This window comes from Rhinichthys klamathensis, unplaced genomic scaffold, assembly GCF_029890125.1.
Source record: "Rhinichthys klamathensis goyatoka isolate OS25496 unplaced genomic scaffold, OSU_Roscu_1.1 h1tg000169l_1, whole genome shotgun sequence".
Lineage (NCBI taxonomy): Eukaryota > Metazoa > Chordata > Actinopteri > Cypriniformes > Leuciscidae > Rhinichthys > Rhinichthys klamathensis.
In genome coordinates, this window is record NW_026606700.1 from 3551614 (window position 1) to 3574078 (window position 22465).

The 22465-nt window shown below is 37.9% G+C and overlaps 1 protein-coding gene across 2 annotated transcripts in view; it reads right to left on the reverse strand.

Moving 5' to 3' along the window:
- The window catches only part of LOC130091692 (tight junction protein ZO-2-like), a 113214-nt gene extending 93510 nt beyond the window's left edge, over nucleotides 1-19704 (reverse strand). Inside the window, exon 1 of one of the 2 annotated variants that reach the window (XM_056259747.1) lies at nucleotides 19680-19704. The gene's annotated coding sequence lies outside the window, so the exon portion shown is untranslated. Of the gene's footprint in view, nucleotides 1-7564; nucleotides 7584-19679 lie in introns of those variants that run through there. The other variant, XM_056259743.1, reaches the window with a different exon arrangement.
- Nucleotides 19705-22465: the final 2761 nt, after the last annotated feature.

Genomic DNA, 22465 nt, shown 5'->3' on the forward strand with positions numbered 1-22465 from the left:
AATATTATGTCTGATCAGTGAAGGGAAAATGTATTCTACATATCAGGGAATAATTAAAATATGAATACAGTTCCAACTTGTGAATTAAAAGGCCACACAGACATTTAAGGAACTCTCTCTCTCTCTATACCAGACTGCCTTGAATTGATATTTTTTAAAACCCTGAGATGTGTGGAATAGAAGCAAGAATGCAAGTGAACAGGGACCTTTTGTGCCGCACAGGTGCTTCAAGTGTGAACTCAGCAGAGCATAAAAAGCCTGTTTCCATGGCCTGGATCGGGTCTGTCACTAGTATGAGAGCTGCTCTATCCCTCAGCACATCCACGTTAGGTGTGAGGAAAGGTGAGAAAAAAAACAAGGACCTGAATAAAATCCAGCATATGGACCTAATTAGCACCTTCAGAAAAGGCATGGAAGAAGAGCCACATAAAATTACATAAAAGCACTCTGGAGTGAAGAAGCAGCTCAGAATGAAGTCTAAAAAAAACATTGGGATCTAGTGAAACAGTCAAGCGTGGCCTAGCGGGCATGATTTGATTCAGCTGTCTTGCACATACTAATCAGAAAAGATTAACAGGCTGTTGAGGTTATGCAGTGGAGATGAAGTACAGTGTGGTGGCTTTGCAGTTATCGCTGGTTTCCTAAAGCCCTGAATTCATTTTAATCAGAAAGTGGGCAGGTTTTTTGAAACAATCAATAAATTTGACCATGGAAGAAAGTATCAAAGGGAAGGAGAAGCTGCTCACAGAAGTGCCAGTGGGTGGAGCTTGACGTCCAGCTCCTCCTCTCTGGGTGTAATGGGTGGACCTTGGAGGTCCAGTCACACCCTAACCAGGTTATTAGCTTTATTATCTCCACAGAGGGGGAGCTGGATGTCATTTGGCTCTGCAATGAGCACCACTTGAAAAGAAGTCTGAGTCAACTCAAAAAATGTATATTCAAAATAAACTTAAGAGACAAAATTCTAATCAGTTTACATAGTAATGTTCATAACCCAGATTGATATATTATGCAAAAAAAAAAAAAATTTGTGGTAGCCCTTGAGAGTTTTGATATACCACACGAATGGCAGAGCAGGCTGACTGCATAAACGCTCCTTTGATTAGTAAATTGTCCAATCAGAATGCATATGCAAATGAGGCAACATCATTGCTCCTTAAAGTCACCATGAAATCAATTCTTGTTTTTGTTTTTAAAGAACATTGCAGTATTTATTATAAATGATTTATCTGTGCACATCATCGTTTTTTTTTTATTCATGCCCTCGTAATCGAAATAACTTCCCCTTCCTCTTGCAGAGACATCTCTTCTCTTCTCTGATGATGGGAGGGCGGGACAACCTGTCACTCACATGAGATCCACCAATAGCAAACCATCCAATCAATTCTTGATGGACAAAATCAAGTCCCGCCCTAAATTTCTTCTTATTCCAGAAGCAACAATAGGGGGGAAAAAAGACTATAGCAACTTCTGTTTTATGCCGATTTTGCCCATCCTCTAAATATCACACATCATTACAGGTCAAAGGTCAATAATAATATTTAATCTGGCACAACACTGGCTGGACTCTAAACTCAAAGCTTAAGAATGGTATTGCTGCTGAAATATGCATCGACAAAGTATGAAGTGTGTGCCCTCTAGATTACGGCGCCTGAAGCTACGCGTGAATGAATAATACATTTCAAAAGTGTGGTGCCAGCTCGACAGGGACAGAAATAACCAAGATGAATGAATGAATGAATGAATGAATGAATAAATAAGTCCACATAAAGTACATCCATTTAAGTCAATGTCCAGTTCCTGCCAGAGAACATATCAGCTAAAACACAGCAAATCTTCATCAAAAACATCATAATTTTAAGCACACTTTAGATGTATTTACAGTATGTGAAGCTGTCTTAACTTAAGGTTACCATAATTTTGAATAGAAGTAAAGCTGAATGGTCCTGTAGACTCAGCTACTGAGAATTGTTGGTGTAATACCATTTTCAAACACAAGAGGGACACTTTTCACAAGACTGACTAGAGATTTCATGCAGTTGATTAGAAGGTGATGTGTAACTGCACAAAACATGTAGGTTTTCTCAGACTGACATGGAAAGGGATTTACAGAGTTTAGATGAGATTTAAAAACCTTTACACAAAGAAAAAAAATCAATCAAAATCATATTATACAGCATATGGGCTATTCCTGTTATATGTAGTATCTCCATAAACTAAAAAAAAATATGCTTGTGCTGTAATTTAAGAAATTACAGTATTTCTAAAGAAGCTATTTGGAATTCACATGAAAGAAAAGAAAACTAATAAGATTTCCACATTTAAAACTGAGTTATATACTGTGTGTATATATATACACTCACCGGCCACTTTATTAGGTACACCTGTCCAACTGCTCGTTAACACTTAATTTCTAAGCAGCCAATCACATGGCGGCAACTCAGTGCATTTAGGCATGTAGACATGGTCAAGACAATCTCCTGCAGTTCAAACCGAGCATCAGTATGGGGAAGAAAGTTGATTTGAGTGACTTTGAACGTGGCATGATTGTTGGTGCCAGAAGGGCTGGTCTGAGTATTTCAGAAACTGCTAATCTACTGGGATTTTCACGCACAACCATCTCTAGGGTTTACAGAGAATGGTCCGAAAAAGAAAAAACATCCAGTGAGCGGCAGTTCTGTGGGCGGAAATGCCTTGTTGATGCCAGAGGTCAGAGGAGAATGGCCAGACTGGTTCGAGCTGATAGAAGGGCAACAGTGACTGAAATAACCACTCGTTACAACCGAGGTATGCAGCAAAGCATTTGTGAAGCCACAACACGCACAACCTTGAGGCGGATGGGCTACAACAGCAGAAGACTCCACCGGTTACCACTCATCTCCACTACAAATAGGAAAAAGAGGCTACAGTTTGCAAGAGCTCACCAAAATTGAACAGTTGAAGACTGGAAAAATGTTGCCTGGTCTGATGAGTCTCGATTTCTGTTGAGACATTCAGATGTTAGAGTCAGAATTTGGCGTAAACAGAATGAGAACATGGAACCATCATGCCTTGTTACCACTGTGCAGGCTGGTGGTGGTGGTGTAATGGTGTGGGGGATGTTTTCCTGGCACACTTTAGGCCCCTTAGTGCCAATTGGGCATCGTTTAAATGCCACGGCCTACCTGAGCATTGTTTCTGACCATGTCCATCCCTTTATGGCCACCATGTACCCATCCTCTGATGGCTACTTCCACCATGTCACAAAGCTCTAATCATTTCAAATTGGTTTCTTGAACATGACAATGAGTTCACTGTACTAAAATGGCCTCCACAGTCACCAGATCTCAACCCAATAGAGCATCTTTGGGATGTGGTGGAACGGGAGATTCGCATCATGGATGTGCAGCCGACAAATCTGCGGCAACTGTGTGATGCCATCATGTCAATATGGACCAAACTCCCTGAGGAATGCTTCCAGCACCTTGTTGAATCTATGCCACGAAGAATTGAGGCAGTTCTGAAGGCAAAAGGGGGTCCAACCCGTTACTAGCATGGGGTACCTAATAAAGTGGCCGGTGAGTGTATACGTACTGTATATATATATATAGTTTTATATATATTAAAGGTGCTATATGTAACTTTTTCACTCAACTAAAGCATAAAAATACCATAATATGCTTGCATTATATTGAGGAAACATGCTAAGTTCACATACTCGTTTCTCAGAAAAACACTTCTACAGCCAGTTATTTAACTTTGAAATATGCGTTTCCAGGCTGGAATGTTTGTTATTGTTTTGGTTTATGATACTGCAAGTTGCCAATTTTCATTGTCCATTGCGCTCGTTCCTGTTGCGTGTGCTCAAACTGGCAACCCAGTGTGAGCGCTGTCCAGTCTGAGGAGCAGGTGGTGGGAGAAACGACGATCTCCGATATTTTGAATTCGACTGCTGTACCTATTTCGACCACTAGTTGTCATTCTTACATACTGCACCTTTAAATCAGAGCACTCACTGAAAAGGAGTGATCTTATTAGCAAACAGCGTAACGACACTTTATGTATGGGATAATAAACAGCTTTCTGAAGTTCAGACCCCCTGTGCACATGCCTATGACGACAACACTTGATAGTTCACACACAGCAAGACTAAGGCATAGCCTCCGTGGCTGGACAGGAAGCAATGGACAGACGAAGGTTCACCATGACCATCTCCTTTATGTTTCTCCCTCTGGGTCAGGGCATAAATCAGAGCTATGGATCGCCCGGCTCCCAAATGCCAGCTTCAGGGAAAAGTCTAAATCAGCAGACATATTAAAAGGCCAACCCAGCTATTGTGTCCAGGCTGAGATGATACAGGTCACATCTGTACTCTTATGTCAGCTTCAGTGGTTCAAGTTGTTCTAACATTCATGATGCATGACTTTTTAAAATGCATTATGTATGAAAATAAATGTTGTTGCGGCCTATTGATGTAACGGGAGGAATAAGAGATAAAATATGAACAGGCTGAGGTCTGTAGTGACCTAATTTACCATGTAAAATAAAAAATCTGAAGTGTGTATTTTTTCCAATATTTAAATATTTTGACCTGTTCATTCTTACTATTCAAAAACCGGCATTATTTGAGCCTTAATTTGACATTCTCAAATGACAATTTAATTTGAAAAAAAAAAAACCCATACGTTTTATCATCACATTAAATTGCAGAAAGATGCAAATTGAAAGAAAAAAAAATACTGTAACATCTAAGAAATATTCACCTTTAATATATAAATCAATTAGAATATAATAGCCATCAACCTTATCAGCATAAAAAAAAAAATTGTTAATCTTTGTAAAGGAATTAAGCAGAATTACGCTAATATCTATAGGGCAGTAAAATAATAAAGACACCCAAGAAAGATGTACAACACAAACAACTACATTACACCTATGTCTGGAATATGGACATATAAATGAACCTAAAGGGTCTATTATTTCAAGCTACACGTTCTAAGTCAATTCGCCAGATGTATTAAACCATCAAACCCTTCCTGCCTCCGCTTTCTGAATAGAGATTGAGTAAAATGTCACATGAAGGACACAAAGGTAGATTGTGTTGAATGCTTATTGAAGGCTTACACGCAAGTCAGCAGGACTTCAGATGACCTATATATGGCATTCTGTGGATAAAAATGAAGAAGATATATCGGTAACGCTTCCTTTTACAACTTACGTGTACTTACAGTGTACTTACCTAGAAAGTACTGGCTATATAAGGTAAGTACATGGGTTAGGGGTAGGTTCAGGGTTAGTAGTTATTGCCCAGTAATTGTAATCAGAGCCGGATTAACGCAAAGGCAAACTAGGCACGTGCCTAGGGCCCGATTGGCGGGATGGGGCCCAGACAGAGGGACAAAAAAAAAAAAAAAAAATTTTTTTTACAAATGTCATATCTACAATTTATTTCAATATTTATTAATTAACTAAAAATAGTGACGATGTTTATCTTAACCATAGACTGTTATACGTCACATTAACGCCAGCCCATCAGGTGCTGCGAAGCAAAAGCACGCAAAGAAGCACAGCTCGTAATGCAGGTGTGTGCGTTGTCGTCATCTATTTTGGAGTGATTGCAATGTATTCTAAATATAAACTTGTAGGCCTACTGTAGATCAGCGTCATTTCTAGAAAAATCATTCACCGCTTTATTACGAGTTTAAAAGAGCGCGAGCGTCATTAACGTGCCCAGACGCGACACTTTGAATTTGCACGTACAATGAATAACATCGCGTCGGGAGCTGACTAAAAACGCTACAAAAGTAAAAGACAAGACGTTTGTATTCAAAGTTAAAAACCCAACACACTACAACATTTTTAAATGTTTCAAATAAAGGATCTCATGGGTCTATCTTCTAAATTCTGCTGATGATTAGGCTAGATTATACCCTGTCTGACATCAGCCTACTCGCGCCAATAATATCAGTTTAGAATTTTTTTTTCTAATCAGTAGTGATCGTGTCTTTCTCTTCCACTTGATTTGTGTATAGCATATTTAAGCTAGCAATGCATAATATCATATTACTTATATTAATAATATGACAATATCTGCAGTCAATATTGATTAAATGGGAGGGGGAAATCCTGCCCATACCAGCTATGAAAAAATGATAAAAGCATATATCACTAAGTGGTATTCTGGAACTGTGAATAAATTGAATAAAACAGCAAAATAACAATAACAATAACATCTTCATTAAACAAAAAAGAGATTACCTTAGATGAAGTTTGATTAATATGTACATACAGTAGCCTACTGGTAAAAAGTCTGGACCAATTACTATTTTAATGTTTTTGAAAGAAGTTTTTTATTATGCTCTACAAGCCTGCATTTATTTGATAAAAAACAAACAAAAAAAAAACAGGAATATTCAGCAAGGATGTGTTAAATATATAAAAAGTGATAGTGAAGACTTTTTTAAAACAACTTTTTAATAATAAAAAAAAATCCTGAAAAAAAGTATCACAGGTTATAAAATAAATATTAAGCACCATTTCTAACATTTGATAATAAATCAGAATATTATAGTATTATATATAAGTTTTCTGAAGGATCACATGACACTAAATTCAGCTTTGCATCCCAGAAATATATTTTAAAGTATAGTAAAATAGGAAAACCATTATTTTAATAATACTTCACTATATATTATTTTTCTGTATTTTTTATCAAATACATCCAGGCTTGATGAGCATAAGAGACTTCTTTCAAAAACATTAAAAATAGTAATGTGTCCAAACTTATGTACCGTGTAAGTAAAAACATTTAAAATTAAATGTTGTATAAATTAAAAGGTTAGGAATCATATTTTGTTTCAAGAGTTTTTTATTGGGGGTGGGGGGCCTCCAACAAGAATATTGCCTAGGGCCTCCAAATCTCTAGAACCGGCCCTGATTGTAATTACTATAATAAGTAGTATGTACATGGGTAACAGGACTGTAAAAGGAAGCGTTACCGATATATCTACTAAATACACAGAGAAAACTTGCTGAGAAATGATGTGGTTTTAAAAAATGAGGTGTTTCTGCAAGGCCTCTGATTCTGGGACCCTGTGGCCCTGGTGTTCGTCATGTAAGGCCTGTGACGCAACAAATGGAAATGCTTTTGGGTGAAAAACAATTGATCTGAAATAATAGCATGATGAATATGTCTAAGATGGAAGAATGTCAAAAGAATAAAAAGCTTTTGGGTCTGATGAAGTTCCTTGTATTTTTGCAATAAAAATGTGATACAATGTGCAGTGTATTAACAAATTCCATAACTAATAACATAATTTACATACAGAAGTCTTCAGGTACAGTAACCCAACAGCATGTTTAATTCCGAGAGAAGGGCACAGAACCAGAGTGAAGGTGGATATGGTTATATGAAATTCAATTTTGGCACAAGAAACATTGACTGATATTATAAGTAGAGTCCAGGGAAACATAATGCAATGAGAAGGTAGAATATATCCCCAATGAAGTCTTAAATGAAAAGATATCAGGTGACATGATAAGATGAAAAGAAAGAAGAAAGAAAATGAATAGAAACATGAAATACCTGCCACAGCTGTGTTAAACTGCGTACAGAGGCTCGGCGTAACTCTGCGAGGTACATGTTTTGTGGTTCGCTGGTCCAGTAATTGTTCTCTCTGGAGTAGCTGGAGGGGAACAACTCTGAGGCGTACTGGTCCCTATAATAGAACATGCAGATTAGCACATGCTAGCTAAAGCCTAACCTGGAGGATTGCAACTATCAATTCAGTTTACTTCCATTTATTAAGAACATTGATTGACTGGAGATTGTTTAAAGGGATACTCTACTGGGTTTTCATATTAAACATGTTATTCCCTTAACTAAGACGAGTTGATACATACCTCTCTCGTCTCAGTGCGTGCACTACATCGCTGTCTTGCGGCGAAACTTTGTTAGAGCTTATCTCAGCCCTGTTCATTCAATACGTGCCAAGAAAAGAAGCGACCAAACACCTCCACGTTTTTCCCTATTTAAATATAGTTACTAGAGTAGTGTAACTCGACCTAGGACGGTGACACACAATATAGTTATCCATTTTACACGCTTAGAAAAGCGCAACGTTTTATTTTATGGCAGAATACCATAGCAAGTGCTTGGGAGCACTTCGACTCGGCGCAGTAATATCATCACTCGTGAAAAGTCCTCTCCCCCCGCTCCCTCTCCTCCTCCCTCTCATTTCAACGGGAGCGGACTTTTCACGAGTGATGATATTACTGCGCCGAGTCGAAGTGCTCCCAAGCACTTGCTATTCTGCCATACAATATAGTTATCCATTTTACACGCTTAGAAAAGTGCAACGTTTTTATTTTGTGTCACCGTCCTAGGTCGAGTTACACTACTCGTGTAACTGTATTTAAATAGGGAAAACGTGGAGGTGTTTGGTCGCTTCTCTTCTTGGCACGTATTGAATGAACAGGGCTGAGATAAGATCTAACAAAGTTTCGCCTCAAGACAGCGATGTAGTGCACGCACTGAGACGAGAGAGGTATGCATCAACTTGTCTTAATTAAGGGAATAACATAGTTTAATATGAAAAACCAGTAGAGTATCCCTTTAAGCAATTATAGCCGTCATGCGGAAAAAAACACTGATGTTAAAAGAATAGCCGGGAAATTATCAATAGATCGACAGACAGACAGATGGATGGATGGATGCTTTTAGAAGGACAGTGTCTCTTTCCAAAGCTCATATAATCTCCCACACACAGCGTGGTGGCGGTCCAGGATGTGATGTATGTGGGCATCGCTGTCCTCATTAGTAAAACCACAGAAGTCAGTCCATCAATCTAGAGGCAAACGAGCCGCTCATTCCAGACAGACTCATTTGACACCGGACCCCCATAGCTAACCTGGGTGGTCAGGCATACATAAACACACATCATGCACAAGTACTGGATGTTGCCACGCATGTACACAAGCAAAGACTTCGGACTGAGACACCTGATGTCAAAAGTCACAGAAATACCCTGTGACACAGGGTGTGTCTAACAGCAGTCAGACTCTGGGCTTCAGGCAGCAGGTCTGAGACGCAGGCGACCGTCGCCACAAGCTGTGCAGACGCACAGACAGCCTGCTACTGTAATAGGATGTGACAGCAAGAGAGGAGATACGGGCTGGAGCTGCCCCACCGCGAGGGGTGTAGGGGGCTGGTTAGCGGTGCTAGCAGTCACACAGTCTGTCTCTTATAAAGGAAGAAACAGAACAGGCAGGAGGACACAACAGCCCACAACACAAACCGTCATCCCAAAAGAGACAGAAGGAGTGGCGACGAAAACACAAGGTTAGGAAGAGTGGCCTCTTCACACCACAGAAGACTTTTCATATGTGCGTCTTGCTTTTTTTTTTATAAGCTGCAAATGCTAATGCTGATATTTAAAGAGTAGAGATGTGCATAGATAATAAAATGGTCAATTGGTATCTTTGTGATAGTCTATCACATTAACCGAGAACATGACGCACTAGCACTTGAGTATCACAAAGTGTCATAATCCTTTTGGTCATCATTTTGAATACGATATTCAAAGTCAAGTTTATTTAAATAGTGCTTTTTACAACACATATTGTTTCAAAGCAGCTTTACAGAAAGTGTGTGTATCAATGTGCAGTAGGTCTAATGTTTTATCATTTAAAGCAAACATGTTAGTTGCATAAATTCATTGCAAGTCACTTGGTTTGATATTTTGTTATTTAATGCAATGAAATTCATGTTGCTTTTTGAGTCAACACACACAGACACACGTTGGTTTTACATGTTTAAGTGGGACATTGCATGATTTTTAAACTGTACAAACTGTATATTATATCCCCTAACCCTAAACCTCCTAAACATAACCATCACAGAGTGTTAAATGTTACAGATTAAAATAGAGCTATGCGTACCGGCACACTTCTAGCACTAGGCATACCTGAACAGATCTCGTTGGGCCACAAATTCACATTTATAGGGCACACAGATGAGGTGAGAGGTGAGAGGGAAGTACATACTAATACACAGAGATCATGCGATCATACATCATCAGATAATCTGAGCGCTGAGCAGATACACATACACTCATACATTTTTATAAGCGGATTTACTAAGGACAAAACTTAACCCTTATTTGACCTCTTGAGACAGTAAAGTGAGTGTGTATGTGTGTATGTGTGTGAGTGAGTGAGTGAGTGAGTGAGTGACAGTAAATAGAAACACAGACGGTGGCAGATCCTTCAACCTCAGTGTGTACAAAAATCCATCCCAGAACTCTTGAATTCAGAGAGCGATGTGTGTATTTTTGTATTCCCGGATGCCAGCAGAGCTGTGTGTGACAGGGGAATTTGAGTTGGCAATGTCACGGCCAGACATCAATCTCGAACTGACAGCGGAGATCAGACTCTGATGTGACACCCCCCTATTCAACTGACCCGCAGGGCTCACCCGAGCCTCATCTGCTCTGACTCATGAAAACAGCCGCAAACACACACACACGCAAGACTACATTCTCAAACAGACGGTGGGGCAGACAGCCATAGTATGATAGAAAAACACCTCCGAGGTCCTGATTCAATAATCCTAGCACTGAAGCGCAGTACTGATGATAGTGTTGTGGCACTGTGCCACTATGATGAAAAACATAATGTCAGTGATGCTTCAAGCTTCATATAACATAACATGACTAAATGCTAATATTCTGTTGAGCGATACACACGTTTACAAGTGCATATGATAACCGCAAAACCAGTTTCTGCCAACAAGAACATCTGAATGATTGCTATTGGCAATTGAATCCATGACTTGCAGCTATTTTATTTCTCATAACTGCAACTTTAAATCTCAAAAGTGACTTTTGTTCTTATTTTGAACTTTGTCACAATTACCCGTTTTATTTGTTACTGAAGCAGAAACAGGCTTCCATAGATTACATGATTAGATTACAGGGATCTAATTTATTTATTTTTTATCCTTGTTAATCTTTTATTGTGGTATGAACTATTTTAGATAGTCCTACAGCAGCACTTAAAAACAGTAAACTGAGCTTGTACAAAATAAGCGGCAAACTGTACTAGAAAAGTCCAATAAGTACACTAGCATTCAAAAGTTTCGGCTTGGTAATATTTTTAATATCTCATTCTCACCAAGGTTGCATTTATTTGATCAAAAATACAGTAAAAACTGTAATATTGTCAAATATTATTACTATTCAAAAGAACTGTTTTCTGTTTTAATATTTAAAATGTAATTTAATCCTGTGATCAAAGCTGAATTTTCAGCATCATTACTCCAGTCTTCAGTGTCACATGATCCTTCAGAAATCATTCTCATATGCTAATGTGGTGATCAAGAAACATATTATCAGTGGAGAAAACAGTTGTACTGCTTAATATGGAAAACTGCTTTGTTAGGATTCTTTCTACTAAAGGTTCAATTTAATGCATCCTTGCTGAATAAAAGTATTTGTTTAATTTTAAAAATCATACTGACCCCAAACATTGAATGGTGCATGCTGTCAAAAGACACACAGACTTCTCCTAAACTCTCTATAGACATAAATATGCTTCAGATAATACACACTGGGGTGCAGAAATCAATGCAAGAGGACAGATGTCAGCATAACTTTGCTCTCTATTTGAATTTTAAACCCTGTTTGTTAACGCATGAGCAGACTCACGGACTAAAGGGATTTACATGCCAGGCCTGTCAAAATAATACAAGCTTCCCACTTTTTCCCCCTTGAAGCCCAGCGCAGTAATTGACAAGAAAGCCTCCACATGCTTTTCAGGGATGGTTAGAGTCGTACTGTCATGCAGATCTTTGCACATATTTTTTTTATGCACAAAAGAAGCTATATCATATTCTACTTTGGGCATTTACACTGGCGGTCAGAAGCTTAGAATAATTCAGATTGTTGAAAGTTTTTGAAAAAAGTAACACAGTTTATTACAATTTTAAAAAACTGTTTTCTATGTTAATATACACAATGTTAAAATGTAATTTATTCCAGTGATGCAAAGCTGAATTTTCAGCATCATTACTCCAGTCTTCAGTGTCACATGTTCCTTCAGAAATGCTGATTTGCTGCTCAAAAAACAGTTGTGCTGTTTAATATTTTGTGGAAATTAATATATAGTATTTTTATTCAACAGGGAGTAAAAACATTTATAATGTTAGAAAATATTTCTATTTCAAATAAATGTTCTTTTAAAATTTCTACTTATCAAAGAATCCTGAAAAAGTATCACATTTTCCACAAAAATATTAAGCAAATATTATCAACATTGATACTAATAATTAATAATGGAGCACCAATAATAACTGATAATAAATGAACGCTAAATCAGAATATTTGAATGACTAGAGTAATGATGCTGAAAACTCAGCTTTGCCATCACAGGGATAAATTACAAACAGGAATTAAATTGAAAACAGTCATTTTAAAATGTAATAATATTTCACAATATTAATGTTTTTACTATATTTTTGAATAAATAAATTCAGCTTTGTTGAGCAGAAGAGGCTTCTTTCAAAAACTTTTGACCGCCAGTGTACATGTGACGTTAAGAAAGTGCCTGCCCTAGCAAAACAAGAGAGAACACATATTTCTCAGGTGATACCATAAGGGCACGTATTTGTCCTTGAAATATACATCCAATGTGCAAAGTACAGTAACCTGCTGAGAAAGCCAATCGTCTTCCGCCGGCACCGCAGTGCACCTGGGCAGTGGTTCACAGCCAAATGCCAGTCATGAATATCGGTGCCAACTCCAGCCAGACTCCCCCGTGTCATTCCTCAATGCAACTTGCCAACATATCCAGCAATGTTTGCACAGAGAGAGACATTTGATTGACAGGGGGGAGGACTCAGGTACTGCAAATAGTCTGCACAAATCACTCATTTCATTTGTGAGACAGTGAAAATGATATATCATTCCTCGTTCGTGCCTTCTGACGTGAGAAAGTGTTGTGTCATCTGCACGTGTTTCCGCCAAGGTCTGACCCATACAGTGATTATGTAATGATGGCCTGCAGTGTTCTCAGTACAGCGGTTCAGAAAAGAGTAATTATGGGCATTGTGTCCATGCTGCCTGCTTATCCCGTTCCCTCCACCATCTGTCTGTGGTTAATTACCTCTCCTTTTCTCTGTGATCAGGACGAGAGCAGTGGGGGTGTTGAGAGAGCTGGAAAACAAGAGGAAAGATGCCAAGGGAGGATCCGCTTTACTAACCTGAAGTTGTGCCGGATAAGCAAACTATTGAGTATTGTGCGAATCCAGCTTGTAGCTTGCAGCATCTCTTTACTTACAATGTAGTAGAAAAGTGTCTAATAAATGCTTGATTCATTAACAAATTGATCTTTTGAGTCATTTTCAATTCGTTGGTTTATTCGGGTCACAAAACCTGTCTGAACGAATCGTTCACAAGTGGTTCTTCGGTTAACAACTCACACACTCACTCAGAGATGGCACAAGCAATTCATGAATTTGCCGAATCATTGAATCAAGAATCTTTTTCGACATGTCTGTCTCACTGTGATTTGGGTTAACCGCACATCAACTCATTCAACCGACTCTTTCAGAGTCTGTTCAACTCATAATAACATGAGAACCGTGGGGTGAGCTGATGGTAAGAGCAGTTGAAGTAAAGTGACAGATGGGGCAAAAAAGAAAAAATCATTTATAGGCAGAATTTCCAAAATTTTAAGAAATAAAACGTACTGAAAATATGATTGATAATTGATTGCTGTTCTTTTTCACGTGTGTTAAAGGTTTGTGGAAAAGACCATATTTTAATAATGATTATTATTTAATAATTAATAATAACATATCGATACACTGGATTAATCATATTCAGCAAGGTCATTTTCATATATATATATATATATATATATACACACACTCACCTAAAGGATTATTAGGAACACCTGTTCAATTTCTCATTAATGCAATTATCTAATCAACCAATCACATGGCAGTTGCTTCAATGCATTTAGGGGTGTGGTCCTGGTCAAGACAATCTCCTGAACTCCAAACTGAATGTCAGAATGGGAAAGAAAGGTGATTTAAGCAATTTTGAGCGTGGCATGGTTGTTGGTGCCAGACGGGCCGGTCTGAGTATTTCACAATCTGCTCAGTTACTGGGATTTTCACACACAACCATTTCTAGGGTTTACAAAGAATGGTGTGAAAAGGGAAAAACATCCAGTATGCGGCAGTCCTGTGGGCGAAAATGCCTTGTTGATGCCAGAGGTCAGAGGAGAATGGCCAGACTGATTCAAGCTGATAGAAGGGCAACATTGACTGAAATAACCTCTCGTTACAACCGAGGTGTGCAGCAAAGCATTTGTGAAGCCACAACACGCACAACCTTGAGGCGGATGGGCTACAACAGCAGAAGACCCCACCGGGTACCACTCATCTCCACTACAAATAGGAAAAAGAGGCTACAATTTGCAAGAGCTCACCAAAATTGGACAGTTGAAGACTGGAAAAATGTTGCCTGGTCTGATGAGTCTCGATTTCTGTTGAGACATTCAGATGGTAGAGTCAGAATTTGGCGTAAACAGAATGAGAACATGGATCCATCATGCCTTGTTACCACTGTGCAGGCTGGTGGTGGTGGTGTAATGGTGTGGGGGATGTTTTCTTGGCACACTTTAGGCCCCTTAATGCCAATTGGGCATCGTTTAAATGCCACGGCCTACCTGAGCATTGTTTCTGACCATGTCAATCCCTTTATGGCCACCATGTATACCCATCCTCTGATGGCTACTTCCAGCAGGATAATGCACCATGTCACAAAGCTCGAATCATTTCAAATTGGTTTCTTGAACATGACAATGAGTTCACTGTACTAAAATGGCCCCCACAGTCACCAGATTTCAACCCAATAGAGCATCTTTGGGATGTGCTGGAACGGGAGCTTCGTGCCCTGGATGTGCATCCCACAAATCTCCATCAACTGCAAGATGCTATCCTATCAATATGGGCCAACATTTCTAAAGAATGCTTTCAGCACCTTGTTGAATCAATGCCACGTAGAATTAAGGTAGTTCTGAAGGCGAAAGGGGGTCAAACACAGTATTAGTATGGTGTTCCTAATAATCCTTTAGGTGAGTGTATATATATATATATATATATATATATATATATATATATACATGAATTACATATAAATATAAAAAAATATATATATATTATATTAAATATTAAGTATTTGATATTAAGTATTAAATTGAAAATGTATTGTGAATTATTATTTAATATTTAATATATATATATATATATATATATATATATATATATATATATATATAGAGAGAGAGAGAGAGAGAGAGAGAGAGAGAGAGAGAGAGAGAGAATGACGATTATGATTATTCAAGTATATTATTATATTAAAAATAAGTATAATAATAATATCAGTGTGGAAAACCCCAAGATTAGAGAACACAAATGTCAATTATGTTTTTATTAGATTTATATGTATTTTCTATTTATTTTATTTTATTCTTAAAACATGAAAAAATGTAAAAATCCTGGATTAATAAAATAGTTAATAAATTAATAAAAAGATGAGTTGACTTATAGGCTACCAATAAACACAAGTGTCAGAAAGTCCAGACTAACTGATTATCATGTTTACATGAGCAAACCCGTAGAAAAATTTATTTTAAAATGACAAGGATTCCTTCTCCTGACAGACATCTGACTGAATCACAGTTAAAGCGGTACAGGGGATCTCCAGAAGAGGGAAGGGCGGAGGAAAGACAGAAGGCTCGGGAAGGATTAAAGGAAAGAAGATGTTGAAGAGAGGGGGCAGAGGAGGCCATGGGAAAAGAGATAATGACCCTCTCATGTTAACCCTTATGTGTTTCACAGGTCACATGTTGGCACTTTTTACCAGCTAGAACAGTAAAACAGAAGAGGGATTTGCTATATCTCTGAGGAAAGAGTTTAGCTGGTTAGCTTCAGCCATTAGCCCCTGCTGGTAGATTACATTATTACACTCTCAAGAGCATCTTTCTCAGAGTAGTGCATTCTGACAAAACACATACATTAAAATAATAATACATTGCAAATATGTAATTAAAAATATTTGATTAGATTATAGATATGTTGTCCTGACAAAATGCCAATCAAAAAGGGTTAGATTATAGAAAATGTATGTTTTATCAGTTTCTGATTTTTCTGGAGAGCTCTTAAAAAAATAAAACGGACTGGTAAAATGGTATTTTCCCTAGTATGCAGGTTGCATACTTCCAGAACTGTATATGCTAGCCGAGCAACTACCTTTAAAATTAATGTGAATGATATTAATAGATCGATTTCTCTGGTTGTTATCATACCAGCTGAAAGGATGAGCCTGCAGCCAGCAGGGGTCATAGGTCAGACGCTGTTCGCTGCATCACAGAGCTGCTCGGCGGGAAGACACTGACGCACTTAAATCTCTTTAATCTTTCCCGTAAAATACAGCAGAATGTCACATCCCCCACATGAATCTATTAAACATGACCACCATGCACAAGTAATGTGATATAATTCTGGAAACGGCAAATTACTTCCCAGCAATAAGATTAATCGAGTATATCAATATGAAAAACACGTTATTAAATAATAGTCAGCAGAGCACAGGAGAACACATTAATGTGACTCATCATGTGACTCCGTATGTGTTCATTCTTATGAAAGTGTGCAACCTTTACATGTGCCCTTTAAATATACAAAGGTTAAAGGGCATTGTGTGAACTGTCATAGTACAGGCTGTTAATGAGCAAATTCCCAAAAATAAATATGTGTATATATATATATATATAGATTATAAAAATAACTTAATTTACAATGATTTTTACATGACAGTAATGAGAAAAACATGATCTTTTATTTTTTTTTTGCTATTAGCAATTTATTTCAAGGTGAAAATGGCAAATGACTTCCAAAATCTGTCTTGAAACGAACCGCGACCTCATTGTGCACTTCACTCTATTTAACATTCATTATAATGACATCCATTATTTACGAACTCATTAAAATTTAAGTAACGAAAACATGTTTAAGCTTGTCTGTTCCAAATGGGTTCGCTTTACTGAACACTGACTGCTCGCGGAACCACAGTGACCTGACACATATTGACGCCTGCGGACAAGCTCGGCATCCTAAAAACGGGACACACGATTGCCGTCCTGCAGGCTTCAAACATTTCAGCCTTGAGAAAAACGTCAGCGAATATCAGCCATCCCGTTCAACATGGACATGCTATTGCAAATTATTTTCAGTTCTTAGAGACTCAAAGCAGATTAAAAATCAACATTAATGTCATTTCACAGGGTCATTCGGGATCGATGCAAAATCTATTCGGCTCTGGGTTCATTTGCATTTTGCAGATGTTGCAATCTTTTCCGATGCTTAAAACAAAGAACAGTCTATTTTGGTGAACCAATACACCTGTGGGACTCTAAAAGTCCTTGAACCACATTTTCAATAAGCTTTAAGGCATTTTGACACTAGTATACATGGAAAAAATACAACATCTCAAACAGGACAACATCCCAAAATTGCCCAGTTCTTGTCATCTGATTTTACCCAGATTTGACAACAATAAGAAAATGGCAAGAACAGTCTACCACCATTTCATTTGAACACTGTATGGCATTTCATAAAGGTCATTTACAAAAAAAAAAAAAAAAAAAATGCCACTTTCAATCATATATCCTTGAATATGTTGGGCAGAGATGGGTAGGAATGGGCTTGGTGCTCCATAATGCAGAATAGCTCAGCCTACTCAAGAAGACCTATTGGACCTCTGGGAATAAACAGTGTTGGATGAGTTAAGCTGGCCTGCTACATCACGGTCATAGATCTACACATCCAAATTGATCAATCAATATGGAAGCATTAATCTGACGAAGTGATGTCGTAACACGTCCAGGACAGACTGATTAGAAAAAGACATACGTCCTCCCACTCGCCTTGAGCTGGGAGATTCACAGCGTTTGGGATGGGAGGGAAAATGCCTCCACTTAAACCCACACGCAAACATGTATTAGGCGTAATTGAAGCAACATTGTTTAAACAGAATTACTGGTGACACAGTTATGCTGTGCTATTAAATTATTGACTCTAATTACAGCCCTTTAAAAGCAGAGTGAAAAGTGCCAGGAGGCTAGCAGTGTGATGTGAAAACATCAATTTTGCTCTTTATTTAATTTTTAATGACAGTTTTGCAGATCTAGGATCTTGAACGTAGGACTCCAAAGCAAATAAAAGTACATGAATGTCTGTCACTGGGTGGTCAGCGTGGATTTATCACTTGTCAACACTTGCCGTTTTCTCCTCCAAGGTCACAAAGACGCATTGACTTGTGAAAGAGGCACCAAACATATTATTCCCATGATCCTCAGCACTTCTGAGCCGACACCACACACCAGCTACAGCAGTCAATTATCAATGTCAATTATGAACAGACATACAATGTCCCCCAAGCCATAAACACAAAATATAAAAGAACAGAAATGAAAATATTAAAATACACATACATTCAGGTTTGTTGTCAATGATGAAACATGCAGGATCAATTGATGTATCTAATGTCCAACCTATCGCTATACTATTAACGCAAGATATTTGAATGTGAATGTGAACGAGATTTGAACCACGTTTTGCCATTCGTGCTACAAAAAAAATTTGTTTAGAAGAGAAAGATGGTAAATGATAAATGTTAGTTTTATAACTAAACTAAAAAGTTAGTTTTTACAACTTTTTAGAGTACACTAGCATATAGAAAACCTCAAAGCTAATAGAAAGCCATGCAACTCTAACTGATTTTTATGGGGTCTTTAAATGTCTTGAAAATTCACACTGAAAAAAACTTAATGGTCCTAAAAATGGCAAGACATATCAGAAAATATAGTATATTATATATATATATATACAATATAAATAATAACATTTTATATCACAAAATATGTATTTTATAGGTCATATTTCTCAACGAAATATGACATTATCTGGTTATCTAGTGTCAGTTATTTATTTCTAGGGCAAAGCACCAAATTATTTGACAAAACTAGACAAACCTACCATATCCAGAAGACTTGAACTATACAGCATTAGTCACATGGACTACTTTTATCATACTTTTTCAGATCTCGGCAGCCCCAGTCCCAATTCGCTTTCATTATATGGACATGAGCAGCGTCAACATTTAGCTAAACTTCTCATACAGGTTTGAAACAACATGAGGATGAGTATATGATGACAGAATTGTCATATTGTGGGTGAACTAAGCCTTTATGCAACTTGGTGAGGATAACACAACACGTCCTACTGAATAAACTCCATCTAAAGCTGTCAGTCTGGTTCCTGACATGACAGAAGTGTCATCAAGACGTCCGCCTCAGAGTTATTTGTCATAAGTCTAGAGGTTTCTCTCTCTCTGTCTCTTTATCTTCCCACTCTCGGTGGCCACATGTTGTGACAGCGAGCTGCCGCCGCTCAACACATCAAAACACCCCTGCTTGCCAAGAAAACACTCATACAAATATGATTCCAAAACAACCAGGTTCCTTCGAGTCAACAGAAAACTGAAGCAGCGCATTACAAAGAGAAAGACAAAGTGTAAAAGAAGTTAAGTTCCTCTCCTGCTCTCCTGAGGAGAGGAGAGGGATCCTTCTACCTTTCCCTCCGTCCAACAGAAGCAGATGTTGCTGGAGGTGCTGAGGATATCCGTAATGATGCCTGAAATTCCCACACGCATGGTGACGGCTCAAGAGGGACAGATAGATGGACAGAATTAAAGAGTTGAAGCTGAGAGAAGAAGGGAGTAGAGGTTTGGGTCCCTGGATGTTGTCAGTGCGAAGAGTGAGGCAAGAGTGGGAGAGACGAGGAGAGAGAGAAAGAGAAAGAGAGAGAGAGTGTTTCCTCCACTCTGTAGCGCAGGACCTGTGCGCTCCGTACACTCACACACACACACAACAGGTGCAGCCCCGAACCGGCCAGCCAATGGCAATCGTCCTCCTCGTACTAACACACACACACAAGCAGGGTCCTGAGCCTTGATTCTAGCTGACATGCCCCTCTCACACACATAAACATGCATCCACTAACAGTCGGTCCTCTGCGCGCTGTAGGGAGTCTCTGTGTAAATCTTCTCCAGCATGTGGATGTGACAGAGGATTAAGAACACACGTAACATTTCTTTTTACAAACACTCTTACAAACAAAGTTGTAAAAAACTTACAAGGCAACCGAGTGCCAATAATTCAACGGTTATTTATTTCAATGGTAATGTTTTTTTGTATCGATTACATTATTTAAAAAAAAGTAAAAATAAATAAAGTCAAAGTCAAGTTCAAATTATCTTATTTTGTATTCATTCAAAGAAAGTCATTCAGGTTTGGAACAACATAACGGTGGATAAATGATTTTCATTTTACGGTCAACTATTCATTTCTAAAGGGTGTTCTCACATACAAGTCTCTTATGCTCACCAAGACTCATTTATTTCAGATCAATGATAAAAATAAACAGTAAAGGCCCGTTCACACAGAACGCATTTTTCCATTCCACTGCGCTACTTTTCCATTGATTTTCAATGTAAACGCACTAGACGGACGTCATTAACCGCTGTGGTCATGCAAATGAAAACGCATCCTAAAAACGCAGCGCTTAAGTTAAAATAAGTTTAACTTTAAAAAAAAAAAAACTTGATTCTATACCCCAATACTCTGAAATGTTATTATTATTTAAAAATACCGTTTTCTATTTGAATATATTTTAAAATGGAATTTATTCCTGTAATTTTCAGCATCATTACTCTACTCTTCAGTGTCACATGATCCTTCAGAAATCATTCTAATTGACTTATTATTATCAATCAGGAAGAAGATTACAAAAGATTTCTGTCACTTTTGATTAATTTGATAAATCTTTGCTGACTAAAAGTTTCTAAAATCTTACTGACCCCAAACTTTGAATAGTGATCTGCAGTGAAAAAGAAACTAAAAGTCATTAATTTCTCATGAGAGGTAGCAAAATCAGTAAACACAAGCGTTAGCTATGTTAATGAAAAAAAAAGAAAAGAAAAAAAGAGTTTAACTTTAAGCAATTGCTGAGTGATGTGATGCGATGACCAATAGAAATGAAGACAGCGGAGGTTTTCAGGTTCTCAACCTTTTACGTTTTACCTTGATTTTAGGATTTTGTTTTAAATTAGAGAATTATTTTAATATATTAATAATAATGTAATCATTTAAATACGTTCAAATCATCCTGTCGCCCACTTAAAAATGTTTGCTATGGCCCCCAGTGGGCCCCGGCCCCTAGTTGAGAACCACTGGTTTCGACTTCAGGACTGACCGAGTCATATCTAGACTAGATTATTATAGACTTGGTGGACTATTGTGACTATTGAGACAATAAAAAACTGCACAGAAAGATACTAAAAAACACTTGCCTTAACAACATAGTTTGCAACACACTGGCTCCAACTCAAAATATTTGTTTAGCATCACTCAGATTTTCTTCATAAATGCAAATATATAGCGTTTGCCAGCTGCTTGTTTTCTGAGTGACAAAACTGAACCGCTTTCCATTTTCACTCCCGGGACGCAGCGTGGGTAAACTTTACAAACATCAAAGCTTTGAAGAAAGAAATTAATATTAACAAAAATAAAATCAGCCCATACACTCTTAAAACTAAAGGTTCTTTATTGGCGCCGATAGTTCAATGAAGAACCTTTGACGCCCACTGAACCTTTCCATTGCACAAAATATTCTTTATAGTGAAAAAGGGATTTTTAGATCATTAAAATGTTCTTCACACAAAAGACAAAAATGGTTCTTCTAAGGCATGTATATGGTCTAATATTTCATTACTATATTGTTCATTCCAAATGAAATACAGCAGCCCATTAGGTCACAGAATTCCATCTCATATTAAACCAACAGCGCTCTGGTGGGAAAACAGGATTTGTCTTTCTTCTCCATTGAGACTAGTTCATTATCATGAAAAAAAAAACACACAAAAAAACATGATATGCTATAAATAGAAACCAAAAATAACCACATCAGCACTTCTGTGAGGTGTGACTCTCGGCATCGAGCCATCTTTTATTTTCCTTAGCGCTCACCTGCCCACTAAACACACAAACAGACTAACACAAACATACACACTTACTCGCAAGATTTCCAGAGTCTTCGAGGGGGAGGAAGGAATTCTCGTTTGTTGAGCGGCACAATGCCAACAGCCGCCTGCATGACAGTAAAAAACTTCTTGTACTTCATCTCGGCGATGTGGCTCAGTCACCAATGCCAAAACACTCAACCTGGACGGATGTTCCTGTGGTCACGAGAAAAAAAAAAACCCACCATGACACGCTCCTCTACATTTGTGGCTCTGCACCGACCTTGTCCATACATGTCTTTTATCTTTAAAAAAGGAAAAATACATTAATTTGGAGA